Source organism: Mytilus galloprovincialis, chromosome 7, assembly GCF_965363235.1.
Source record: "Mytilus galloprovincialis chromosome 7, xbMytGall1.hap1.1, whole genome shotgun sequence".
NCBI lineage: Eukaryota > Metazoa > Mollusca > Bivalvia > Mytilida > Mytilidae > Mytilus > Mytilus galloprovincialis.
Window position 1 is genome coordinate 4,778,639 of NC_134844.1, and position 27,594 is coordinate 4,806,232.

Genomic DNA, 27,594 nt, shown 5'->3' on the forward strand with positions numbered 1-27,594 from the left:
ATTTTGATACACAAGATTATTTGTATGTAAACTTGTTTCTAACATTTGTTGAATTATTATGATTGATAAAAAATATGTCTCACTTAAAAAAAAGTATTTTGATTATAACCTTACTTTTCATTATAGTTCAGAAAAAAGTATTTTTTAAGAAATATAAAGGTTGCTACATGCATATAACAGGTTAAACATAGAAAATAAAATTCAATAAGAATAACTTGTTTTTAAATTTATTTCTAAATTAAAAAGACTAAGATGCTGAAAGGTATGGTATCTGATAATGCATACATATGCAATTACTACGCGCTAGTCAACTAATAAACTCAAATAAAGAACTACAATCATGATAATTTTTACTTAATAGTGATTGCATTTAAGGAGCTTAAAAGGCACCAACAAGATTTACAGGATGTATGCCTATACAAATAAGTTGATATTGCATTATTACATTTATACCAAAAAGAACAGTTCGATAGATATCAGGAAGTCTGCAGTCCTTTGAATCATGTTTGTCATTCTTTTTCTATTGTTTATCTTCAAATCTGTGCCTTTTAAGACTTGCACCAATTTGTCCTTCAAGATTTCTATGTATCCTACAAAGAAAAGGATGTGACTTATTAGTAGATCTTATGGTGTTGATCATTTTTACTATACAAAGTTTGTTTCCCTCTCTGTACAAAATGCTGTACAATAGTTTTCAATAGGGCTAACAACAAAAAAGACGCGTTTTGATTGCCATTTCAACTCTAATTTATCGGCTTGGACACCCCAAAAAAAATCGATGTTAAACAAAAAATTAAATGGGGAATGTATCAATGGATCACAGTTGATGCCCCTGCTTGCATATATCATATAAAGTTATAAAAGGACATAACTGAAGAACAGTAAAAGTGACTCTACCAAAAACACTTGATCTGATTTAGTGGTAATAGGTATTGTGTATAAGTTCCATAAAACTTGGTTTATGCAAACTTAATTTAGAGATTGGAAACAAAAATTCAGCAATTTTTCCATTTTCAAAGGGGCATAACTCTAGAAAATTTAGTGACAACCTCAAAATTCAAACTTGGTTTGTATTTTGTGGTAATAAGTATTGTTTAAAATATCATAGCATTTGGTTGAGGCAAGCTAAAGTTAATGAATGGAAATGAAAATTTCAGCAATCATTCAATTTGTGAAGAGGCATAATTTTAGAAAAGTTAAAGTGACCCCCTTTAAAATTCAAACTTGATCTGTATTTTGTGGTAACAAGCATTGTGTATAAGTTTCATTGCATTAAGTTGAGGCAAACCAATGTTAGAGAATGGAAACTACAAATATAAGCATCTTTTTTCATTTGTTAAGGGGCATAACTGAACAACAGGTAAGTGACCCTGTCCCTTAATTCATACTTGATCTGTATTTTGTGGAAATAAGCATTGCTGTGTATTAGTTTCATAGCATTTGGTTCAGAGGCAAACTAAGGGAGCTACCATTTGATTTTTTTGGGGGGGCTAGGATGAAAAATTTTGTCCTGCATTTTTTTTTAGCTGTAATCTCTGTCCTGCCTTTTTATTTTTCACTCTGTTCGGTCCTGCCTTTTTTTTTTTAGTTTATCCTGACTTTTTTTTTTGCAAGTGTCTCATCCTGCCTTTTTTTTTACTCAAAACTCCTGTCCTGCCTATTTTTTTCAAATTTCATCCTAGCCACCCCCCCCCCCCCCCCATAAAAATCAAATGGTAGCTCCCTAAAGTTAGAAAACGAATAGAAAAATTCAGCAATTTTTTTTGTAAAGAGGCATAACTATTGAACGGTTAAAGTACATGATGCAACCAAAATTCAAACTTGATCTGTGTTTTGTGGTAATAAGCATTGTGTATCAGTTTCATAACATTTGGTTGAGGCAAACTGAAGTTAGGAAACGGTAACAAACTTTGGGAGGTATGGAAGGACGTACATACAGACGGTCAAGGGTAAAACTACTGCAGGGGCATAAAAAAGGTCTTCCTTAGCATGTCCCTTAATTGCACAAATGAAGTTATTTGTGAACATGGATGCTTATTAACAATTGGCCAGCTATTGTGTGATTGTAATATGTATATATATATAAAATGCAAAATTCAAATGTCAATTAAAAAAGTAGATGTGGTATAATTGCCAATGAGACAACTCTCAGCAAGAGCCCAAATGACAGAAATTAACATTTAAGCCAGCTTTACTTGTCTGAAAATTTGACGCTATTTTCAATTATCAGATAAACTTGATCCATAAACATGATAAATGATCCATGCATGAAAATGAAGGCATGGGTGAGTTTAACCGGTCAGGCAAATACAGCTTACAATCATTTCATACACCAATATAGTGGCCTTATTGCAATTGCTACATAAGTGTCTACGACACAGAGTATTTTATTTGTGAAACAGCACATTTTGTTAGAAATATTTTTGCACACTTGCAAACTTTCAAACTTACCTTTCACATCTTCCCATATTTAGACTAAGAAAGACCTTGAACTTCACAGAGAACTTCACAGAGACCTTTCTCTTCCTGTTTGTCTACATGGTCTAGGGTAACTGCATGTCCTATGGATATGTCAATCTGAAATAAGAACAGAATGACATAAAACTTCATCATTCATGCTGAAAATATTTACTGTGGATTCATTATTATTCATGGGATACCAGTTTTGGCGTTTTGGTGGAAACAGCTGAACCACGAATTTAAATGTTAAATGTTAAACGAATTAAAAATTTGCCATCGGGTTGTAAAAATACTTTGACAAAACCAAAAAAACAAATATCGGCGAAATATACAAAAAATTCTTTAATCTTTAATTGATACCCATGAAAATAAATGAATCCACAGTAACATCCTAAGCATTTTTTTTTACACATGAACTGCTTAAAGGCACATTAATTTTAAATTGTGATTTGCACTAATGGATATTAATTTCTATGAAATTCTGTCTATGAAATCAGGACAGAGTTATGATTTTCACCTTATTTAAATAGGTGGATATTGGATCAATTTCTATGAATTTATGTCTAGAAAAAGAACAAAGTTGAAAATAGATACAATATATCAATCGGTACGAATAATAATTCGAATTCTTCAGCAGAAAACTTCGAACAGTATTCAGGAAATACCGGAATCTAATCAAAACAGATTCTACAATTGGTGACAAAATCAATAAAAACCTATCAATAGGATTCAAAAGAAATAGAAACATTGATGAATTAGTTAAACAGCTATAAAATAATTAGTATGAACTAAAAAGTTCCTTCTAACATTTAACTTTAAAGGGCAATAACTCCTTAAGGAGTCAATTGACTTTTTTGGTCATATCAACTTTTTTGTAGATCATTATTGCTGCTTATACAGTTCACATCTATCTATAATAATATTCAAGATAAAAACAAAAAACTGCAAAATTTTGTTATAACTACCAATTTCAGTGGCAGCAACCCAACAATGGAATGTTTGATTCGTCTGAAAATTTCAGGGCTGATAGACCTTGACCAATTGAACGATTTTACCCAATGTCAGATTTGCTCTAAAAGCTTCAGTTTTTGAGATATAAGCCAAAAACTGCATTTGACCCCTATGTTCTATTTTTAGCCATGGTAGCCATGTTTGTTGATGGATCAAAACTTCGGATACAATTTATAAACTTGATACCCTAAGGAACATTTAGTTAAAGTTTGAAGTTTAAAGTAGTTTCAGAGGAGAAGATTTTTTAAATAGTTTACGAAGACAGAATCCAAGTGATGGCATAAGCTCACATGGGGCCCTTGAAGGATCCCTGTGAGCTAATTATTACAAAATATATACCCATTTAGCCTAAGTTTGGTTAAAATGAATTAATTCAGTAGTTTCAGAAGAGAAGATCTATGAAAAAGTGTACACCAGACAATGGATGATTCAACAATTAATGCCAAGGGATGGCAAAAGCTCAGATGGCCTCTTTCTTAGGTCAGGTGAGCTAAAAAGAAAAAAAAACTTTTGACAAACAGAAAAAAAAATCATAAGTTGGGTATTACATATATATTGAAGCACTCTGTTAATGTAAGTGCCAGGATTCTATAATGGTTGGTTGACAAAATATATGTATGCATACAAGTCCCCAAGTCCCAAGTCAGGAGCCTCTGGTCTTTGTTACATGTAGTCTTGTATTATTTTTAATTTTAGTTTCTTGTGTACAATTTGGAGCTTAATATGGTGTTCATTAATTGTCACTAAACTAGTATATATATATTGTTTAGGGGCCAGCTGAAGGACACCTCTGGGTGTGGGAATTTCTCGCTGCATTGAAGACCTGTTGGTGACCTTCTGCTGTTGTTTGTTTTATGGTCCGGTTGTTGTGTCTTTGATACATTTCCCATTTCAATTCTTAATCTTATGTATATTATTGTCCTCTTTCTATAATGATAAAATTGTAAAAGGAAATGGGGAATGTGTCAAAGCGACAACAACCCGACCATAGAGCAGACAAAAGCCAAAGGCCACCATGCAATGGGTCTGTATTAATTCTTTGAAAATAAATGAAATAAAATTCATCTCTAAAACAGTGTTTATATAATGTACTTCGACTTGCTACAATTCCCTATCTGTTTTTTTTTTTACTAATTTATATGTTTGCTGATAACTGCCTGTCTACAGATTGCCCCTGCAGATGTCAGTATAATGGTAATCTCCTAGTTATAGCAGTGAAATGTTAAAGGGGCAAAATTGAAAAAAAAAAAATTAGGAAGGAACATGTAGCAAGTCTAATAATGTACTGTACACACAATCTAACTTTTTTGCTCTATTATAACATTAACCAGTTTCATTTATCAGTCAGGGGTATTACTTAAACAAGTGACAATTAAAATTACCTATACAAGCTAAGTTATGTTGAAAACGAGGCTATTTTAAATATTACTTATATATGTAACTTTTCTAAATATTATTTTTATAGATGTCCAATAATGCAGATTTTACTAGCTTTAACAAATTTTCACAGTCATCTGGTTATTTTTCCCCATGAAATATAATCCTTCTGAAACACTAATTAACATACTGACGCACTTCATATCACTTATCTTTCATACCCATGGATGCTTCTGGGTCAAAGTTGGTCTCTTGGGACTATTAAATTATCATTTTCCTCCAAAATCTTGAAGATAGACTGACACAATGACTGATATAAATAGATACATACTTGTGAATTAATTAAGATTTCAAGTTCTTTTTAACTGCTAACCCAAATAAACTACATGATGTGTTTCTTAAATAAGTGTTATTACTATATTTTTTTCAAAAATGTATAAAACAACTTACCGTATTCAAGTAATTTGTCATTATTTTTAATTTAAACCTTTATCTCCATACTCCTTCTAAAATCTTATAAATTCTTTTTTTTTTATAGAAAATGATACAATAACTTATTCAAACTACATTTAATCTATGCTTCTATTAGAATTTAAAATCACTCTATTAAGTAATTTTATTATTTTCAAAAACAAAAATTACTTAAATATATAAGTAACTTAAAAATATTGCTTGTTTAAGTAATGCCCCTGACTGTTTCTAATTTTTTAATTTGAGGTTCTAAGTTGTGTATTTTATGTATGAATCATGTCTTTCTCAGTTTTTCTCTTGATTATCAAAGACAAAGTTTTTAATTTTGTAAATTATTTGGCCTTTAATTTTTTTTTTTATTGGAGATCAATTGAGTTACTTATGAGTCTTTTGCAGACAAATTCCTGTCTGACCTAAACTAAATTATCAGAGTATTTGTCATGTATGTGTTAATATGGCTTGATTTATTAAGGTCGAGATAGGGGTTATGCATACCCGTAGCCAGGGGGGTTCAGATGAACCCCCCTTGAAACCAAATAAGCACTGTTAAAGTCAACGTTCTGTTCAAATTGTGACTGTTAAAGTTGAGTTCATGAGTCCAAATAACCCCCCATTGGAAATTCCTGACACGGGCCTGTTATGTATACAATTTTTACATGTATCTTTATTCTTTAATACATGTATATTAGATTGTTTTTCTTTAATCTCTATTCTTTACATAAATTTCATTTCAGCACTTATTCTCTAATATTTATTTAGTTTTAGTTTTCCTTCTTTTCCCTATTTATTATTTTTTTTCCTTTATTCTGTACATTTTGCCTGTTATTCTCTATTTTGTAAACCTCATCTAAACTCTCATCCAGGTCAAATACAATATACTTTTAAGTGGCATACTTGTATGCAAAATTCTTGAATTTTAAATTGTAGGCAATTATCAACTCGTGCAATTCAGAAACTTAATTCTTAATACTTTGCATTTAAGATCATTTAAGGTGGTACCCAACACTTTTACTAAAAATTATTTAGCTCGTTTAATTTTCATAAAATTTGGTCAAAGTATTTAACAAAAATATAAAAAATTCAAAAATTTTGAACCAACCGTTTTGCCAGAAAAATTACACTGGTTATATAGCAGTTTGACATTTAACACTAATTTTGATCATTAAGAAGCTTAGTATTCTTTTGACAACACAACGTAATTATAACACTTTTTTTTAAAGGGACTTATCATTATTTATCTGGGAGGGTGGGGTGGTCAAAATACAGGGGGGATCAAGTTTTTTTCTGTGTGTGGAAAAGGGGGGTTCAAATTTTTTTATAAATTCAAAATGGGGGGATCAATATTTTTTACACATGGAAATAAGTATTTCACATACTTCAAGAAACAACATCATGAACATGTCAAGAAGAACATTGCAACAGTCAAATAGAAATATATTTTTAACACCATTCATATACAGTTAATTAAGACACCACAAGAATTTGGTGATGTAGGTGCTTCATAATCCAAATAATTCAGTTGTTATACATGTATTTCACTCAAGAGAAGGCCATATAATAGATTCCATTTAGTAAATAATGTGTTGTTACTGTTTCAAAAAGTTATCTTTTAGAGTTACTTAGGATCAAGTTTTTTCTTTAATAGCACAATACAGGAAATTAGAAAAAAAAAGTCAGAAAAAAATTACTCAAAGTTATTGGCTTGCGCTACCTATCATGCTTATTATTCATGGAAGAGGCCTCATGGAAGTGCCCTGCAGGCCTCTACAATAACTTTTTTTTCAACTTGTCCAGTAGGACAAGTACATACCAAAACTTACTTGTCCGAATGAAATTTATTGAGCCATGAACAACTGAATTTAGTTGTGTCACAGGACTTAGGTTCTAGTTTTTATCAATGCTAAAGTCTCATCATACTTTGAACATGAGGCACCATCTGATTGGCCTCTAAATGTACACTGATTAGATTTTTATCCTATTTTTTTAAAAGTTGAAAAAAGTTTATTCAAATGCAATCAATAAAAAGAATATGAGGTATGATTGTCAATGAGACAAAAGACCAAATGACACAGAAATTAACAACTATAGGTCACTGTGCACACTGCAAGTATTGTTTTTTCTACATAAAGATCAAACATGATTTGATGATTTTTATAGTAAATAATTTCCTCATTCTTATTTAAAAAATACGGTATGGACATTGGTATTAATTATTATAAAGCAACAAAATAAGTTAGGAAAAGAGATTCTGATTTGTCTTGGTCCAGAAATGTCTACTGCCTTGCCAAACTGTCTATTAAACTTGGAGCCGAATCATTTCCGAGCTGGTGACGAACTGTCTTTTAAAGTTACCTTATATAAAAAGCGCATGGTTGAATGGGATCGGTAAGACTGGTTTCCGAGAAAAGTGTGCTTTTTACCTGTTAAAAGTACTTGACAAAGAACCAGTTTTAAATTATCGATTGCAATTCTGAGGGGTCTTGAGAAATAAAAAGTTTCAATTAGTTTCAGTTTAAAAAGGAAAGATGTCAAACAAATCTTCTTTTCTTGTTTTTTTGTTAATAATTATACTTTGTTCATCAAAGTTGGATTAAAATTTATTTTCTGCAGAATGATTCTACTTGTCCCATCGGACAAGCTTGGTATAGCTTTTACTTGTCCGACCTTTTTTACCTCTGGTACCGGACAATCAGACAAGCGTTATTGTCGAGGCCTGGCCCTATTTCAAGACAATTTTCCTGTAGTGTTAGGTACCACCTTAAATCAATAACAATAATGTTTCCATAGTAAACAGATGACCCACTATAGCTAGCACTATCATTTTTATAATTATGTTCAGTGGACCATGAAATTGGGGGCAAAAAACTAATTTGATACTGAAAGGCTTAGATGCCCAACAGTGAGACATAAAACATCTGTAGGCAAATATCCTTAGGTGACAGATTATTAAATTTATCACTAATGCATGCATGCATATATGATTGTTTGTACTTGTACTTTCAAATTTGCAAAGGTATCACCTCCTCCAAAACATTTGAATATATAGTCTTATAAGAATATGAATGTTGTTTAAATCTAGATATTATATGTTTGTAATGATTGTCATGTTTGTCTTGGTAACAATCCAATATTTGGATTTTACACCAATAAAATGATTTGATTTGATTTGATTTTATATCAATATAAATATTTTTTTAATTGATAGATATATTAGAATTTTTTTAAATAATAAAACATCCTTAATTTCTGTATATGTCTGTGGTATGCAGTGGCAGATCCAGAATTTTTTAAAAGGGACCCGCTTAAATCATGCTTCAGTGATTTGATCCCGAAATAAATTAATCAAACAAATTTTTTTTTAAAAGGGGGGGGGGGGCATTACCCATTAGCCCCACCCCCTTAATCCTCCTCATAATAAAACTTTAAGGAGACCATACACAAAACATAGAAATAAACAATTATTGGCATTAAGTATGAAATTATTACTTACAATAAATTTTTCTCAAAATTCTATCCCTGTATGTCATTGGAACATATACTGCATGTGTATTCTAATCCTTCTAATTATTTCACTTTTATTTACACTAATAGACCTATTCCCATTATACTTAATTAAGTCCATTGAATTGATGACATTGAATGTGGTGAGAGTATTATATATATGTATAACATTTACTGGTGTTTTTATATTTAAGTACAGCATACACACAATATGTACATTTGTACAAGTAAATGTGACCTGTTTTTATCCAAAGATTTTAGGAAGACATTAAATAAATTTCTCTTTTATCTCATTGGTTACTATATGGATTTATATTGATGTCATGACCTCATTACTTGGACATCATAAAATGTGTAGAGCAAAATAAATTTATTTTGAAAATCACACATAGTTGTGCTACTCTTATAACTCTTCAATTTATTACAATATTGTTTTTGTGGTGATTTTGTGAAGAACCTGATTATGCAGTGGAGGAAAACAGTTCAAAGAAGAAAATGGCAAGTTAATTAATTTTACTTTGAAGTTTAGTTACAGTAATATAATATAAAAAGATAATTTCAACAATTCTCTATCGCATATTTCTTTAAAAGTTCAACAACAGTGGGTTTGAAGTTTAACAGTAATTCATCATTCCCTAATTAATGCATATTATGACTATATATTATATATAGAAATGTAATGCTGTCTTGAAATAACTGCATGGTTGAGGATAGTTTGAAGTGAATATTTTGACATATATATATATATACATGGACATGTATATACAAATCTAAATTGAAAACTACGTTCAAACCTATGATTGTGTTGGATAAAAACTGCAATTTTTATATGTGTGCATGTAAAACAAATTTCGTTATAGAAGCACAAACAACATTTTCCAAAAGACCCAAAAAGTGAAAAAGTATATTTTAACAAAACCCATTTGACTAACACATATATATATCCGATGTTCATGCCTTATATATATCATGTACTGTATTACAACGTTTAATAAAAACTGAGGAGGAAATTAGGAAACAAAGGGACCCGGCCATCGGAAAGCTTTATTTTTGTGAAGCCCAGGTGGTCAAGTGGTCTAACGCGTCCGATAAACATGATAAAGTGCAGGGGCCAGTTTCACAAAGCTGTCTTAGGACTAAGACATGTCTTAGGATGGTCTTACAACATATCTTAGTCCTATGTGGGTTTCACAAAGCGGTCCTAAATTGGGACATCTCTTTATATTGGTAATAAAGTTAGGACTACACGAGAGGTGTCTTATGATGGTCTTAGGATAGTTGTACGTTTATTTATACAACTTTCACTCATTTTAATATCAATTTTGCAAATTTTCTAATATTATTTTATTTCTCTTTTCCTTTTCCTGCTTAGTATACCTAAATATTTATAGGTTGACAGATCAAATATAACGATTTGTCAACATTGAACATTCGATTTATTGATATCAAGAATGCACGATTTTATCCTTTAACTTTTTTATAACCGATACAGTGTTGGGTTAAATTTAGAGGAGGTGTATATATACATGTGCATACCTTCTTCAGATGATTTAAATGATCTTACATGTGTATGTTTTTTAATAGATCTTTAATAAAAAAAAAATTGTATCATAAATATATTGCTGATCAATGAAGTCTGTTTAGTTTCTCTCTATCTTCATAATCTTATTTAGCTCTTGATCCAAACACAAAAGAGTATTTTTTCTGATCATTTTTGCATTTTTTAAAGTTTCTCTCTATCTATTTTAGTTTTCAAGATAATAGGCAAAATTAGATCGGAAAAAAAATGACCTTCATTGCTCCTACTCCTTTGATTCCATATTGTATATTGTATTGTATTGTATTTCATGTATTTGGACCAGTAGTTTCAGATTATAAAAATTTACCAAAAAAATATTTAAATAGACTATAACTCTGGTCATGTTGACCTAATTGTAGATCTTACTTTGCTGAACCTTATTGCTGTTTAAAATTTATCTCTATCCATTATAATATTCAAGGTAATCAATGTTGTTTTAGTAAATCAGCTGATTATGTGCTTACCAGCTGCACATGGTCAATCAATTAAAGCCAATAAATTTCTTCAGTTTAAGTGACCACAAATAATTGCTCCCAATCAAGCATTAAATTTGTCTGACCCTAAAATGTTGTGGAACAGTATCATTATAAATCACAGCTTTATTCTGTTAAGCTCCTGTGCATTTAGCATGTCAGTTTATACAGGAGATTTAATTATGCTGGCTGAAATTGTAGTTATCAGAATAAACATAAAGTTGGAAGAAAATATTTTAGAAGATGTAGGAACTTTTCAAAAACGTCACAGATACTGGTCAAAAACTATACAAAATCCCTTGAAAACACATAGAGAAAATATAATAAAATGCATCAAAAATTAGTGCACGAATAAATAAAGGTAGCTTTGTTACTAAAATATTAAATAGTTGTTTCCAGATTATTAGGGTTGGTGATATGATGATATATTTCACTTTATTCATCTAATTGTCATAATATTAATTTGTGTGTTTATATATTCAATAACAGATTTTGATCCAAAAAAAAATTGAAAACAATTAACACCTTTAATAATTTATTGCGTCCGAAGCACTTTTCTGGATTTAACTTCATCAGGAACGCTCAAAGCCAAACATTTGAACTCCGAAGATGTATAAGTACCAAAACCATTGAAGAGCTATATGTCAAAAATACCTAAAATTTATAGCCAAATTCATCTAACATGTCTAAAGCCAACTTTGCCTGAGGGAGTTAAAACCTAAGTTTCTAAATAATTTCAAAATTTGTAGACCGACAATTTTAGTAAAGTTTGTTAAATCATGTCAGTTCCGAAATACTGCCTTCTGAGCTGATGATACCCTCGGGGACTGATAGTCCACCAGCAGAGGTATCGACCCATGCAGTGATGTAAAAAATTGAAAACAACACGTTTAATAATTTATTGCGTCCAAAGCGCTTTTCTGGATAAATGTTTGTCTAAAATTAATACCTATGGTCCAAATACATAAAGGGGCCAGTTAGTCCTAACTAGACTGTACGAGTACACTCATAAATATTGGTGTGACCATACACATATGGTCCGACCACACGAATATAGGTGTACCATCCAAATACTCATGCATATGGTCTGGAGCATATATATACAATATGAAGTTTTGTTCGTTTTTAGTTATGTTGAAGACCCATTAGTTGCCTTCAGATGGTTTCTGCTCTTCTGGTAGCCGGGTTGCTGTCTTTTTTACAAATTCCCCATTTCCATTCTCAATTTTCATACAAAAAAGGCAGGACCGAAAATAGAGTGAAAAATACATAACAACTAATAGAATGCAGGACAAAATTTTTCATCCTAGACCCCTATAAAACCAATTGGTAGCTAGGTCGCTTATCTATACCTTTCTGAGACAGAGGATGGTAAATGGTTATTTTTGTGCGAAGTGATTGTCGTGTTTTTATTTTAGTTTCTATGTGTTTTAACTTTTTTATTTGACGTTCTGTCTTACAAGATTTTCAAATGCTTATAAATTTTGCATAATTAAATCTCCTGTAAAATTCAAACGCTTAAATTTGCAGGGATTGTCAAGAAATACTTTTTTAAAAGCTGTAAACCAATTATATCATAAATGTGTATACTAAATCGGGAATATCAAGTCAAACGTAAAGTTAATATATATACAAGAAGCAGCGACTCAGTCAGAAAAAAGGTTCACACCAAAGTAATTTTTTTTTCGTGCACCGTTCATGACATGATGACAGAAAACTTTTAACGTGAAATTATGTCTTATTTCATGCTTATTCAGTGCAAGCACCACCACCCTTACCACCCACTTCACACTAAATGACCCCCCCCCCCCAAAAAAAAAAAAAAAAAAGAACAACAAAAACCAAAAAACTAGTCCCTCTTTAAACGTAAATTATACTCTCACATTTGTTTTAACTAAATGTTTACCATATAGGACCATATATATTGAAATCATTTCAACAACAGGCTACCGCCGTACTGTCAAGTTTTCATTCAGAATTTTAAGCTCTGCATCTTCAAGTTCAAGGTCACAACCAGTTTGTCTTACCTGAACTGGTTCCCTGATTGCATTTGGATAACAGACGTTCTTCTATCGCACTGCATGTGTTGATCACTGACTGTAAGTAGTAGAAGTTGAACTAAAAAAAACAGTTTGAAGGTGAGGATGTTTGTTTCATCCACAGACCTGGTACCCGTCACCTATTCTGTAAATTCCACCTTTCTCAGACGAACCACTTCGGTTTGGAAATCCTTAGGTTACCTGACAGCTAGTGACAGGTATGAGGAAAATCTGGATTCAGAATATTTTTTGTCATTTGCTTGACCACAATAATGTCAACTGTTCAATGCTTATTAAATAGAGCAATAATTTCTCTTACACAGTTTAAAAAAAAACAATTTAAAATTCAGAAATAAAGTTATTCATTAAAACAATACATGTACTACCAAATATAGACCTATTCAAGTACACCTTTGGCTTAAGGGGGCTCGCGGGTCTAAATGATTTTTTTTAATTTAATATAGGATTTCGCTATATTTTTCTATAAATGAACTTTATCTTATACTAATTTAATGGAAAAATGAAATAAAAAAATGGGGTTACTGTTCATTTACGCTCACAATCTGCCTTCGAAAGAAGCATACATTTTGGTTAATGTCCTTTTTTTCTGTTGAACTAATGGTGACATCCCATTAGTCCGACAACCATTATTCCGACAGCCCATTACTCTGACAGCCTATTATTCCGACAGCCCATTACTCCGACAGCCCGCTATTCCGACAGCCCAATACTCCGACAGCCCACTATTCCGACAGCCCATTACTCCGACAACCCATTACTCCGACAATGCATCTTTCTTGTGTGTATTGGTAATTTTTCTTTAAAAAGACCAACTCTGTTCTCTTCAATATTTGGGATTGTCCGTTTTGATTCCTATTATTCTTTCCATGCGGGATAGTTGTCTCATTATATTGGAGTTGATACACATGCTAATTGCTACTGCTAAGTCCTTACATTCGACCCTCTTTCGTTTTACGTATTTATTTGTTTACATTTCGTCGTTTGTGTGTCAACTGTCAGTCTGTGATGTTCTAGTTCGCCTGGTGTTTTTTATGAATACGGTATCATGTTCGGGAATGTGAATCCACGAAATACTGAGACAACCTCAAGTCACTTCCAAAAACGATAGATCAGACATAGTCTGAGAGATGACACTCAATATATATTGTAGGGATACCAATTTTATATCCCAAGCTTATTTCAAAATCTAGGAAAAATATCCCTCCTTTAAAATGGTTGGGGGAGGTGCAGGATTTATGATTTACAACAAAACTTATTACGAAAAACAAGTATCATGGACATGAACATTTCGGCAACTTCTATTTAAATATTCATGAGGAAAAGTGATATTCAGGGACTGTATATATGACAAAGAAACAAACAGTCAACTCAAAATGACTGCTTTTAAAAATAGAACGAGTCAATAACAACTAGTAAAAAATCTAAGACAATGTGTGAAATTCTTGTCACGCTTGTGTCTTTCTCAAATTATCTAGTTGTAAAAACTTTAAGTACAGTATGTGTTTTGTGGCATACTTGACATTTATTTTTCATTATGTTTCAAGGAGAAAAATATTTAGATATCAATGATTTTAAGAAAGGTAGTTGATATGTTAATTAAGAATCGGTGCTCACCCATTACATTAGGAATAGAAAATGCCAGATACTAAAAAAATCGTATTGTACAGCTGATATAGGTTGAGATGAGCGTCATTTTTCAATCGAATGCTCCCTTCATAATAATTTGAGTGAGGAACTCTTTCAGCATATTTCTAGCACTTGTCAGAACTTTAAAAAGTTAGATAAACATGATTAATCTTCGATGTTAACACAAGAAAACTTAACTTTTATTGGAAAAATTATGATTTTATTATTAGTTCATTTGAATTATGTAGTACAGGTCTTGATACTGACTGTTGTTTCATATCAATGTGTTAGTTCTTTTTTTCCTATTTTGTTTTGGCTCATATTGTGACTGAGTCTTATGGTGAAAAATATAACTAGTATAAATTAGTATTGTAATGTCTTAATGTTGACCCAATCATTATACCGCCGCTTCGTAAAAGTGGGGAGTATACTGTGTTACCTCTGTCTGACCGTCCGAAGTCTGGTTTATCGTGTGATGCATTTTCAGATTCTTAACTCAACAACTTTCTGTTTACCGAACACTTTTTACATGAGAGCTAAGTTGAACATTTTCGTCACATTTTTCTCAGAAACTACAATACAATGATTTCTGAAATTTGGTTTCAAGGTTTATATAAGTCAGATATACTGTGTGATGCTTTTTTAGATTCACATCTCAACAATTTCCTGTTTACCGAAATATTTTGGGGGGGGGTCTCACCAGTAGCTCGCACCATCACTGGTTGGTTATGATTTGTATGCTCTTTATAGACTGTGTTATTTGGAAAATGAAATATTCTTTTCTGTTCTATTCTATATACTGTTCTATTCTATATACAGATTTCGAATTGAATATATAATAGAAAGTATTCGAACTACCTTAGTCTTATGTAATATATTCGGAGTTATTTCTTAAAATATGCTATTACATAAACGTAATAATACAGAGAGACAAAAAATATTTTACCCTGATACTTGAATTGATAAGTGTCGGACTTATGGGTTGTCGGAGTATTGGGCTGTCGAAGCAATGGGTTGTCGGACTGTTGGGTTGTCGGACTAATGGGTTGTCGGGCCAATGGGCTGTCGGACTAATGGGCTGTCGGAATAATGGCGTGTAACCGAACTAATAGGAGAAATAGCGGTAATATCGAAATGAAAAAAGAACTGAATTACAGAAATCGCTTAAATTTTAGAATTATTTAGTTTATGTACAGCTTATTCGAAAACAACAATAAAACATATAGGTCACCGATGATTTAAAAAAGATATTTCAATTTTAATGCCAAAAAATAGCATTTTTGCACCAAAGGGAGATAATTTGGAGCTTTTTCAATGATATCTACATTTTAAAAGTCACGAATTGATTTTTTGGAATGATTTTTGTACCATATGATAAAGTAGCAACTAGTAAAGGTAATTCATAAAATTTGTAATGAAAAATAAATGTTTATAATTTTTTTCTAAAAATCTTATACCCGCGAGCCTCCTTAATTAAGAAGTTCCGGGTCAAGTCAGATACCGATACCAATAGTATATTCACCTATTACCTATTACCTTATCTGACAGGCGCACCACAAAACGGTGTATTCAGGATTAATATGCTATATATATACACAGGTCATAATCACAGGGTTGACACTACTAAATTGTTACCTATTGTAGTATTTTAATCAGTAAGACTTTCTAAGATAACAATACGAATACTAAAAATCTGGACTAAAAATAAGGCGTATACATTATTGTAGGTACAGTTTTCAATTTGTTAGCGGGCATGACGTAAAACAGCGAATCAAAGAATTCAACTTTATTTATAACTAATATAGGACAATGCTGTTGATTAAAAAATACTCCATTCCAGGACCTTTTGTTTTCCAAATAATTAATTTTACCAATAATTGATAAGTTCCAATTCGACGGGTTCAAACAGAAAGATTTGAAAGCAGAGAAAACTGTGTATCTTATAATCGGCATGACTTTATCAGATGACAATACTAATACTAAAATAAGGCTTGCGCATAGTTATATACTTTAATTCAGTCATGGACCCGCGATATCACAGGTGTGTTCTAGTTTAATTTAAAGTTCTGTAGGACTCTTTGTAAACAATAAATGCTGGCATAATTAACATAATACTTATTTTAGTGACTTAATCACAATGAAAATCTGTAATAGATCAACCTAATTAAAAGTCTCTGTTTTTTTTTTTTACAAAAATCTAAGCTTTACTTGCATACAACCCCTATTTTCTATTCGTTTTTTTCTGTTTTTTCTACTCTATTCTACCATATAGTAACTGCCTTCAACAAAAGTAAGATGTTGTAATTGAGTTAATATTGATGCTTTGAAATTGAAGATTTGAAAGAGTCTACTGAAGTGCAATTTACAATGTTATCCGGTAGTTTAGATCAGGCCATGCAAAAATGATTGTTTGTTTCCCCCATCCCTGCTGGGAATGAAGATGAAAAGAAAGAAAGAGTTGTTTTGGTTTTAAAATTGTCTGATATTTTTTATAAAGTGTTTAGTTTAAACAATATTTATTCAGATAAATCGACATTTAACAATATTATACAACATGCACAAAAGAAACAATATGTCATTATGTATAATGAATAGCAATATAATATTTCCAAAAAAAAGTAACCAAAGGTTATATATAGCGTGCAATAAATTCCAATATTGCACTAGTGCAATAAATCTTCAAAATTCATGACGTCATGGAATGTCTTTATCTACTGTGGATTCATTAATATTCTTTGGATATCAATTTCCGTGGTTTTCATGGGTACAGGCCTAGGTGAACCACAAATTTAAAAGTTCACAAAGAATAACAAATTTTCTCTTTAAGATTGTATGCAGTAACTTTGCCAAAACCATGTTCTAAACAAGACAACACAGTGATAATTTAAACTGTTCAATAAAACATTACTCTGGACTTGCTAACTATTATTATTGCATAGCAATATAATATTTCCCACAGATAGTAACCAAAAGTAATTTAAGTGTGCAATAAATCTTCAAAATTCATGAATCTTCGTTTAAACCAATTTTAACTTTCAAATATTATATTGCTATACAATAATAAGGTTATTGCATGAATATTGGGGAATATTGTCCCTTGTAGAACATATTTGATTGCACTCGCAATCTCGTGCAATAACGTAATTCTACTCTAGACAATATTCCCCAATATTCATGCAATAACCCTATAATATTATTTTAATTTATCGGATGCTGTGAAAAAGTGTTCTTCAATTGGACATTATTTCATGAAAAAGTACTATTAAATTCTGTCCTACAAGGTTGACTTTCGATAAGAGGACTTTTTCACAGTGAAAGGTGTCCTTTAAAGGGATATAATAAAAAATTCACTGATCATTATAATTCTGCTAAGGTTTTTTTACCTATTCTGAATCAATTAAAGAAATTAAAAGATCTAGTCAATGGATCACAGCTTATTGGGAACCACAAGCACCAAATCTGAAGAAACTTCTTACATGAACAAAATTCAGTACACATGCGAGAAGGTGAAAGAAATACAAAAATGCAGGGATCCCAGATGTGGAATTTGCTAAATGCTAGAAGTGAGACAAAGTAAAACTCTGAAATCAGGCACAGCAATTAAACCAAAATTAAAGCATGAACGGGGCCTTTTATAGCTAACTATGTGGTATGGGCTTTGCTCATTGTTGAAGGCCATACGGTGACATATAGTTGTTATTGTCTCTGTCATTTTGGTCTCGTGTGGACAGTTGTCTCATTGGCAATCATACCACATCTTCTTTTTTATATGAACTGTAAATCATAAAAAAATATTTATTGTGCAACCTGTCCCACTTGTAATCATAAGTACATAGGTCAAACCAATAGGCCAATTGATAAAGTGAGAGTTCACAAAGTGACAGCAGATAAAGGACCCGTCAATTAGAAACTCTCCATGTTCAGGAACATTTTGACCAATGTGGAAAGGGAAAATTTCCCTTTTTAGCTCACCTGACCTGAAAGGTCAAGTGAGCTTTTCTCATCGTCTGTGCCGTCGTCAAGCTGCCCCTGAATTGGCAATTTTAAGGAAATTTTGCAGTTTTTGGTTATTATCTTGAATATTATTATAGATAGAGATAAACTGTAAACAGCAATAATGTTCAGCAAAGTAAGATCTACAAAAAAGTCCGCATGACCAAATTGGTCAGTTGACCCCTTAACGAGTGACTGCCCTTTATAGTCAACTTTTGTCAATTTTTTCATAAATTTTTAATTGTAATTTTTACAAAAATCTCTTCTGAAACTTTTAAGACAAATTTAACCAAACTTGTCCACAATTATCATTAGGGTATCTAGTTTAAAAAATGTGTCCGATGACCTGCCCGACGAACCAAGATGGCTAAAAATAATACATAGGGTGAAATGCAGTTTTTAGCTAAAATCTCAAAAACCAAAGCATTTAAAGCAAATCTGACTAGTTCAATTTGTTCATTAGGTCTATCTGCCTTGAAATTGCCAGACTAATCAGGCAACCTGTTGTTGGGTTGCTGCCACTGAATTGGTAATTTTAAGAAAATTTTGCAGCTTTTGGTTATTATCTTGAATATTATTATAGATAGAGATAAACTGTAAACAGCAATAATATAAAGCTAAGTAAGACCTACAAATAAGTCAACATCATGATGAAAATGGTCATTTGACCCCTTAAGGAGTTATATGTATTGTCCTTTATAGTCAATTTTTAACAATTTTGTAAATCTTGTAAAATTTTACAAAATATTTTAACTACTGGGATAGATTCATGGGTTCATTATAGATAGAGACAATTGTAAGCAGCAAGAATGTTCAGTAGAGTAAGATCTGCAAACACATCACCATCATCAAAACAAAATTTTGTCATGAATCCATCTGTGTCCTTTGTTTATAATGATATGCACATAGACCAAGGTGGGCGACACAGGCTCTTTAGAGCCTCTAGTTTAAGATGTGGACCGAAGATAAAATTACATGTGAAGCCAAGGAACCCTATTTTCTTGAACTGTATAAGCTGACTTTAAATAGGAAGTGAAATTCGGTCCGTAAATAAGATTTCGTAATCATGGTTATATATACAAACTACCGCATGATGTTACTATTAGGTAATGTCACAAGTTGTTACTAGTAACGATAACAGTTCTGTCTGATGAACTCTAGGAGATGCGGTGAAAGTGCTAACAGAAACAATGTTTTATTTATAACGTGATTTTTGTCAAGCCTGCAACTTTTGTTGCAGAAAGCTCGACATAGGGATAGTGATCCGGCGGCGGCTACGGCGGCCGCGGCATTAGCTAACTTCTTAAAAGCTTTATATTTTAAAAGGTATAAGACCTGGATGCTTCATACTTTGTATATAGATGCCTCATGTTACGAACTTTCCGTCAGTCACATGTCCAATGTCCTTGACCTCATTTTCATGGTTCAGTGACTACTTGAAAAAAAAGTTAAGAGTTTTTTGTAATGTTAAATTCTCTCTTATTATAAGTAATTGGATAACTATTTTTGGTATGTGCGCACCTTCCAAGGTCCTCATGCCCGTCACAGTTTTCACTTGACCTCAACCTCATTTCATGGATCAGTGAAAAAGGTTAAGTTTTGGCGGTCAAGTCCATATCTCAGATACAATAAGCAATAGGTCAGTGTATGGCAGGACTGTAAGGTGTACAAGTCCAACTGGCAGGTGTTATCTGACCTTGACCTCATTTTCATGGTTCAGTGTTTATAGTTAAGTTTTTGTGTTTTGGTCTGTTTTTCTTATACTATATGCAATAGGTCTACTATATTTGGTGTATGGAATGATTGTAAGGTGTACATGTCTAGCTGACAGGTGTCATCTGACCTTGACCTCATTTTTATGGTTCAGTGGTCAAAGTTGAGTTTTTGAGTTTTGGTCTATTTTTCTAATACTTATGCATTAGGTCAACTATATTTGGTGTATGGAAATATTTTATGATCTATATGTTTGTTACACAGGTTTTATTTGACCTTGACCTCATTTTCACGGTCCATTGCTGAGTGTTTAGTGTTTGCGTTTTGGTCTGTTTTTCTTAATTTATAAGCAATAAGTCAACTATATTTGTTGTATTGAAGAATTGTTAGCTGTACATGTCTGCCTGGCATGGTTCATCTGACCTTGATCTGATTTTCGTGGTTCATTCATGATTGATCAATGTTTCGTTTTCTTGGTTAGTGTTGAGTTTAAGTGACAGTTGTAATAAAGCTTTATATTTAGGTCTATCAACATAATATGAATGATTAGTAAAGAAGGCGAGACATTTCAGCGTTTGCACTCTTGTTTGTGCTTTTTATTTTTAAGCTATATATATATGTATGTTCTTTGAAAATTTCTTAATACATTATAGGTCATCAAAAATGTGTGTCATTAATATTTACATGTACTTGGGACCTTTTAAATGTTCAAAACTGTTCTATTTGCTTAAAAGTAATCTGAAGCAATTTCTAGACATGCTTCTATCATCAAGGTAAAAAGCCTTTTGACCTAAATATTGATTAATCAGTTAAGCTAAAAAAAAATTCATTAATAAAAAAATTTACAGATGATTAAGTATAAAACAATTATATATCTATTTCAAGGAAACTATAAGAATGTTTAAAATTTTAAAAAGTCACAGAATCTAAATAGAAAAATTGTAACTTTGCATTATTTGTTAAAGGGACACTCAGTGACAGTATGGACTCAGTTCATCATTATGATAGGAGCACATGTCCTGTGCATGCTGTGTATATAGTATAATAGATTTATTATGTCTAGTCTATCTTAAGTTTGGTTAAACTGCCTACTGGGAAAACATTATTACATGTTTACATTCCCAATTACTACTATTAGTCAATTATGTGTGAAAAATTTCAATTTCATGGGTTTTAATCCCCCAGGATATAAATGAAGAGATATAAAACTTTTATTCTCAGTACTGTCTCAGTTACTTACTTAAAGACAATAAAAATATAAAATTAGGGTAATATTTAAATATTCCCCCAAAAAATGAACATTGAGAAGTTCTCACTCTGATACACATTTCAAAGATCAATAAAATCATATATATCTTTTATAAATTAGATGTGAGGACATGATGGGTAATTTATAAACTCTTTCCTTACTTAGAAAAAGCACCTGGTTTCCTTAAGAGCAGAACATTTCAGGGGGTGGATGCAGAGCCTCTATATATTTACCATTCTCCTGGATACTGATTTGTGTACATGTAAAAATAAGGCAGATAAATCACTCATGTAACATCAACAACGATAGCGACAAATGTATAATTTTATTTACTTTTTTCAATTTCTCATTGATGTGATGTAAATTTTCTGTTAGAAACTCACACGATTGTCTATCTAAATTAGTGTGACAGTTGCACAAGACTGTTTTATCTTAATTTTGCAGATTTTTTTTCTAGGTGTACAACTGTGCAAGTATTGAACATCAGCTTGAAATGCAATGTGACCTAAAAGACAGCATAATAATGGACAGATGTAAGTAATGATAAAATAGTCAATGATATGGGAAATGTATGAAATTGTAAGGAAAAAGTTGACAGACATATTATTTTACACCTGTCCCTCCGTCGGTCAGTTAGCTATAGATCAAAGTGTAGCCTTCAACAATGAGCAAAGCTCATACTGCATAGTCATATATATAAGCCCTGAAATTACAATTGTAAAACAATTCAGAACGAATGACCTTAATATTAATATACAAATAAAATAACTAAAAACAAATATATGCTACACAGCAACATACAACAACCACTGATTGTCCAGGTTCCTGACTTGGGACAAGCACAGAAGATGGCAGGATTAAACATGTCAGTGGGATCCAAGCCCTCATAAAATCATGTATTTTAGATATTCTCCTCAAGAAAATCTGATACATGTATATCAGAAATGTAATTAACATCAACCATTGTCAACACTTTTAAAAGTTGTATTTAACTTTATTTGATTTATGCTTATACAAAGAAGATGTGGTATGATTGCCAATCAGACAACTCTCGACAAGAGACCAAATGACACAGAAATTAACAACTTAAGGTCACTGTACTGCCTTCAACAATGAGGAAAGCCCATACCACATAGTCAGCTATAAAAGGCCTCCAAATGAAAAATGTAAAACAAGAAAACAAAAAACTAACTGCCTAATTTATGTACAAAAAATGAACAAAAACAAATATATGTAACACATCAACAAATGACAACCACTGCATTAAAGGCTCCTGACTTGAAACAGGCACATACATTACATTGTACCTTAATATTTTAATTCACATATTGGTATATAATCTATTATGTTTTTGTACGACCCAAATTTTTGTTTTGGATTGTATAATGGTATGATGTCGTGGTCGTCATCGTCCGAAGACACATTGTTTTCCAGATAATAACTTTAGTTTAAGTGATTAGATCTTAATGAAATTTTCTCAGAAGGTTCAAAGTACCACAAAAGGAAGGTTGGGATCAATTTTGTGGATGATGGTCCCAACTGTTTAGGGATTAGGGGCCCAAAACAAGCATTTTTCTAGTTTCAGGATAATAACTTAGTGTACAAGTATTTAAATTGCTCTGAAATTATACCTCAATGTTGAGACCACACGTAGAAGGTTATGATTCATTTGAGGGGTTATGGGGCCAAAGTTTAGGAATTCAGGGCCAAAAAGGGGCCAAAACAAGCATTTTTATAGAAGCTTCCCTTCTGTTAAGGGGTATGTTATGGGGCATAAAGAGGGGAGGGGTTAACATTAGAACACTATGGGATTTTATTTAAAAAAAAAATCAAATGACTTGAAAACTGTAAGTGATAAACCCATGCAGTCTTCAGAAATGATCACAGGACAATAAAACAAATCAAATGAAATATAGGGTGAGTCCCTAGGGGAAACCCCCACCCCTTTCAATTTGAGAATGTGCTATTATCTTGTAAACCGTCCAGACCCCCACCCCTAAACCATATATATTCCTGTATGGGACAATAAAACAAATCATATAAAATAAAAGGGAAGTCCCTGGGGGTCACCCCCAACCCCTCTTGTATGAGAACTTGTAAATGATCAAAATCCCCACCCCTAAACCATATATATTCTTGCATGGGACAATAAAACAAATTAAATGAAAAAAATGGGAATTCCCTAGGGGTCATCCCCACCCCCTCTTGTTTGAAAACTTGTAAATGGTCCAGATCCCCACCCCTAAACCATATATATTCTTGCAAGGGACAATTAAACAAATGAAATGAAATAAAAGGAATTTCTCTGGGGTTCACCCCCACCACTCTTGTTTGAAAACTTGTTAACCATCCAGAACCCCACCCCTAAACCATATATATTCTCGTATGGGACAATTAAACAAATCAAATGAAATAAAAGGGAAGTCCTTCAGGTCTACCCCCATCCCCTCTTGTTTGAGAACTTGTAAACGGTTCAGATCCCTACCCCTAAACCATATATATTCTTGAATGGAACAATTTAACAAATCAAACCAAATATAGGGGGAGTCTATGGGGTTACCCCACACCCTTTTGTTAGAATACTTGTAAACAGTAGAGATCCCTACCTCTAAACCTTATATATTCTTGTATGGGATAATAAAACAAATCTAATAAAATATGGGACCATGGAAATGGCTAGTTATGGGAGCTTTGTTTGGGAGATTTCGTAACAGCATCCTGTTACAATTACTTCTTGTTTATTACATATTTTAGTGTATTAAAGTAATTATACTGCTTCGACCTTTCAAAATTCTAAGAAAGCTCTATCTCTTTAATGGATAAATAAATGAAACTAGTCAAGAACTCAACAGATAATTTTTTTTCAGGTTCTCTGATTGTAAGTACCTGTTGGCCACACACATGAATACTCTCATTGATCCTGCATTCAGCTAAATATCAGAAAAATTAAGAACAAAGGAAAATATGCTGAAACTGTACAGTCACTGGTCAGGATTATTTCAGAAGTGCAATTATAATACAATATATGTTACTGGTTAATTTCTATGATTTGTAAATTTAAACAACACACAGAGGCTTTGCATTATTGTTTTACAAGAAAGACACCAAAAGATGCAGTCAACATTTATCATTTTTATCAAAATACGCCCAGGACAAACCATGGGTACACTTAGCTTGAAATATGGTGCTTTCATACCAAAATTGCCTGGAAGTAAAAGAAATAAAGAACCAAAATTCATGTCAGCAATAAGGGATAAGATGAAAGAATACAGAATAAGGTACTGTCATGTTCAGTCTTTATAAGAGTCCTGATGCTCTATATATACAAATGTATATGCATTTTGTTATGCCCCGTCATAGCGGTGGGGGCATTTAGTTTTATCCTTGTATGTTTGTACATAATATTAGATTTAAGAAGATGTGGTATGACTCCCAACGAGACAACTCTCCATCCAAGTCACAATTTGTAAAAGAAAAACCATTATAAATAGGTCAAAGTACAGTCTTCAACACATGTACAGAGCCTTGGATCACACCCAACAGTAAGCTATTATTATTTTTTTTTAAATTACTAGTGTGCAACCAGCTTTGACACATTAAACCAAAGGTTTATTCTATATAAAAAAAGAAAAAAGAGAAACACTTATAGTGCATGATTTTCTCACTTTGTTGAAGACCCATTGGTGGACTTTGGTTGTTGTCTGCACTTTGGTCGGGTTGTTGACATATTCCCCGCATTTCCATTCTCAATTTTATTAAGAAGTTATTGAACTTTATTCTTTGAAAATGTGATGGAGATATCATGTGCACATGGCGAATCGTTTTAGTTCACTATAAACTTAAGTTTGCTTAACCAAATGTACTGAAACTTATACACAATGCTTATAACCACAAAACTCAGATCAAGTACTCATTTGGGTACTGTGTGTCACTTTTACCATTCTTAATTTATGACCCCTTAAAATGTTATATGCAAGCAGGGGCATAATCTGTGTCCCATGGACCCATTCACCATTTATTTATTCACAGAATTTTGAAAGGAATAAATTATCCATGATGTTCATATAGATAAAACATATATTGTTTCAAGAATTTTTATCTGTTTATTACAGATGAAACGAAACTCTAACAACATGAACAACACAAAAAATAACTAAATAGCATAGATGCAGTTTTGACCTATATCATGTATATTTATATAAAAATAATGATGATTGCCAATGAGACAACTATCCACCAAAGTTTGAATAAAGTGGATATAAGCAGTTTTAGGTAACTGTACACCCTTATGAATGATAAAAATCTGTACTGTACATATAGTCCGCTGTAAAAGGTCCCGACAAGAAAAAATATGAACAAAAACATTTGAGAAAACTAAAGGCCTAATTTATATAATTTACAACAAAACAAGTAGCGAAAATCAAATGTATAACATAAGTAAACCAACGACTTATGGAATTACTGGCTCCTGACTTGGGACAGGCACACAGAGAATGTGGCAGGTTAAACAAATTTTTGGTTGCTCAAACCTCCCCTAACCTGGGACAGTGGTGTTACAGCACAACATAAGAACAAACTATAAAAATCAGTTGAAAAGGTTTCATCATATTTGTATAGGTCAACTGTCTTGAAATGATCAACAAGTGATTGTAGAATTGAATAACCAAAAACACACAAACATCTACTGTCAACACCAAATTCCCCAAAACAAAAGCTTTAAGGGGGATTGCAGGCATAAAACAATTTTTGTTTTTAAACATAGAATTTTGCTATTTTTTTTCTACAAATAAACTTTATATATCCTATACTTAAATAGAAAATAAAAGTATAGGGTCACCGTTCATTAAAGCTCACAATCTGCCTTCGAAAGAAGCATGTATTTTTTGTTAAGTACCTTTTACTGTAGAACTAAAACATGTAATAGGACAAAATGTAAGAGGAAAAACATGTAATTTCAAAATATAAAGAACTTAATTACAGAAATTGCTTAAATTTTACAATAGTTGAGTTTTAGTACAGCTTGTTTTGAGAAAAAATAATGAAAAATATAAGTCACCCATGAGTTGAAAAAGATGTTTCAATTTTAATGCCAAAAAATGGCATTTTTTCATCTAAGGGAGATAATTTAGAGCTTTTTCAGTGGTATAAACATTTCAAAAATCATCTGGGGCCAAAACAAATAGATTTTTTGGTTGATGTTTGTACCATATCATATATTAACCTCTAATAGTATAAGAAATAAAATTTGTAATGAAAAAAAAAATGTTTAAATTTTTGCTGAATTTTTATACCCTCATGCATCCTTAAGATACAACTTTAGATGACAGGAATGGTCTTGACTTGGTAAAGCCACATGCAAACTCAATGTTGCTCCCCTTGTAAATCTCGATCAGTCTTTTTAAAAAGAAAAAAAGTAAACATAAAAGAATGCAGGTTGTCAGGAACATTCAATTGAAGAAAGGGAAAAGAACACAACTTTACACTAAATAATTTTGAAAACTTATTGCCTATACTATCTTTATTGATAACAGACTGAGCCAAAAATGTTTTTATCTACTAGTACGGACACTAAATATCAAAACTTGTGCCTTTATAACTCTATAAAGTTTTGAAAATATTCAATAGTCCGAATCAATATTTACTAGTCTGGGGCATTGGACTAGTGGCTAACAGTGCAGACTGTGATAAAAAATTTCAGAAACATTATGTACATTATGATCATTGTGATTGTGTTAAACATCAGACAATTAAGGCAATCAAAATGGTCAGAGGGGGCAAAGAAGTTTTGTTATAAATGTCAAATGGTTATAGTCTCAACCTATCAACATGATCAAAATTGTTGATTTCACAGTTAATATTTACTTTTAGCATGTTCAGCGGAATAGAATGTTTTTGTTATATTTTATTAAATGTTAATTTACTTTGTTCTTATAGGCAGGAGTGAAAGGAAGAGCAAACAAGGCATCAGTAAAGAAGCAGATCAATTTATATTGATATGTAATAATTCCAACTGAATATGTTACAAACATTGCACATGCTATGAAGATTTATTCATATGTATACATGTACTATGATTTGTAG

General features: G+C 31.9%; 2 long non-coding RNA genes across 3 annotated transcripts; one reads left to right on the top strand and one right to left on the bottom strand.

Annotated features, from left to right (window-relative positions):
• Window positions 1–259: 259 nt before the first annotated feature.
• On the bottom strand, window positions 260–12,889 carry LOC143082165 (uncharacterized). Its single transcript, XR_012980308.1, has 3 exons — window positions 12,779–12,889; window positions 2,452–2,577; window positions 260–590 (listed from the first exon to the last, which is right to left on the bottom strand). It is a non-coding gene; the product is annotated as an uncharacterized LOC143082165 (long non-coding RNA).
• Window positions 12,870–27,594, top strand: LOC143082164 (uncharacterized). Of its 2 annotated transcripts, none has more exons than XR_012980306.1 (4): window positions 12,870–12,971; window positions 21,971–22,046; window positions 24,381–24,791; window positions 27,448–27,593. It is a non-coding gene; the product is annotated as an uncharacterized LOC143082164 (long non-coding RNA). The 2 variants fall into 2 exon arrangements; XR_012980307.1 differs by having other exon boundaries at window positions 12,960–13,010; window positions 27,448–27,594.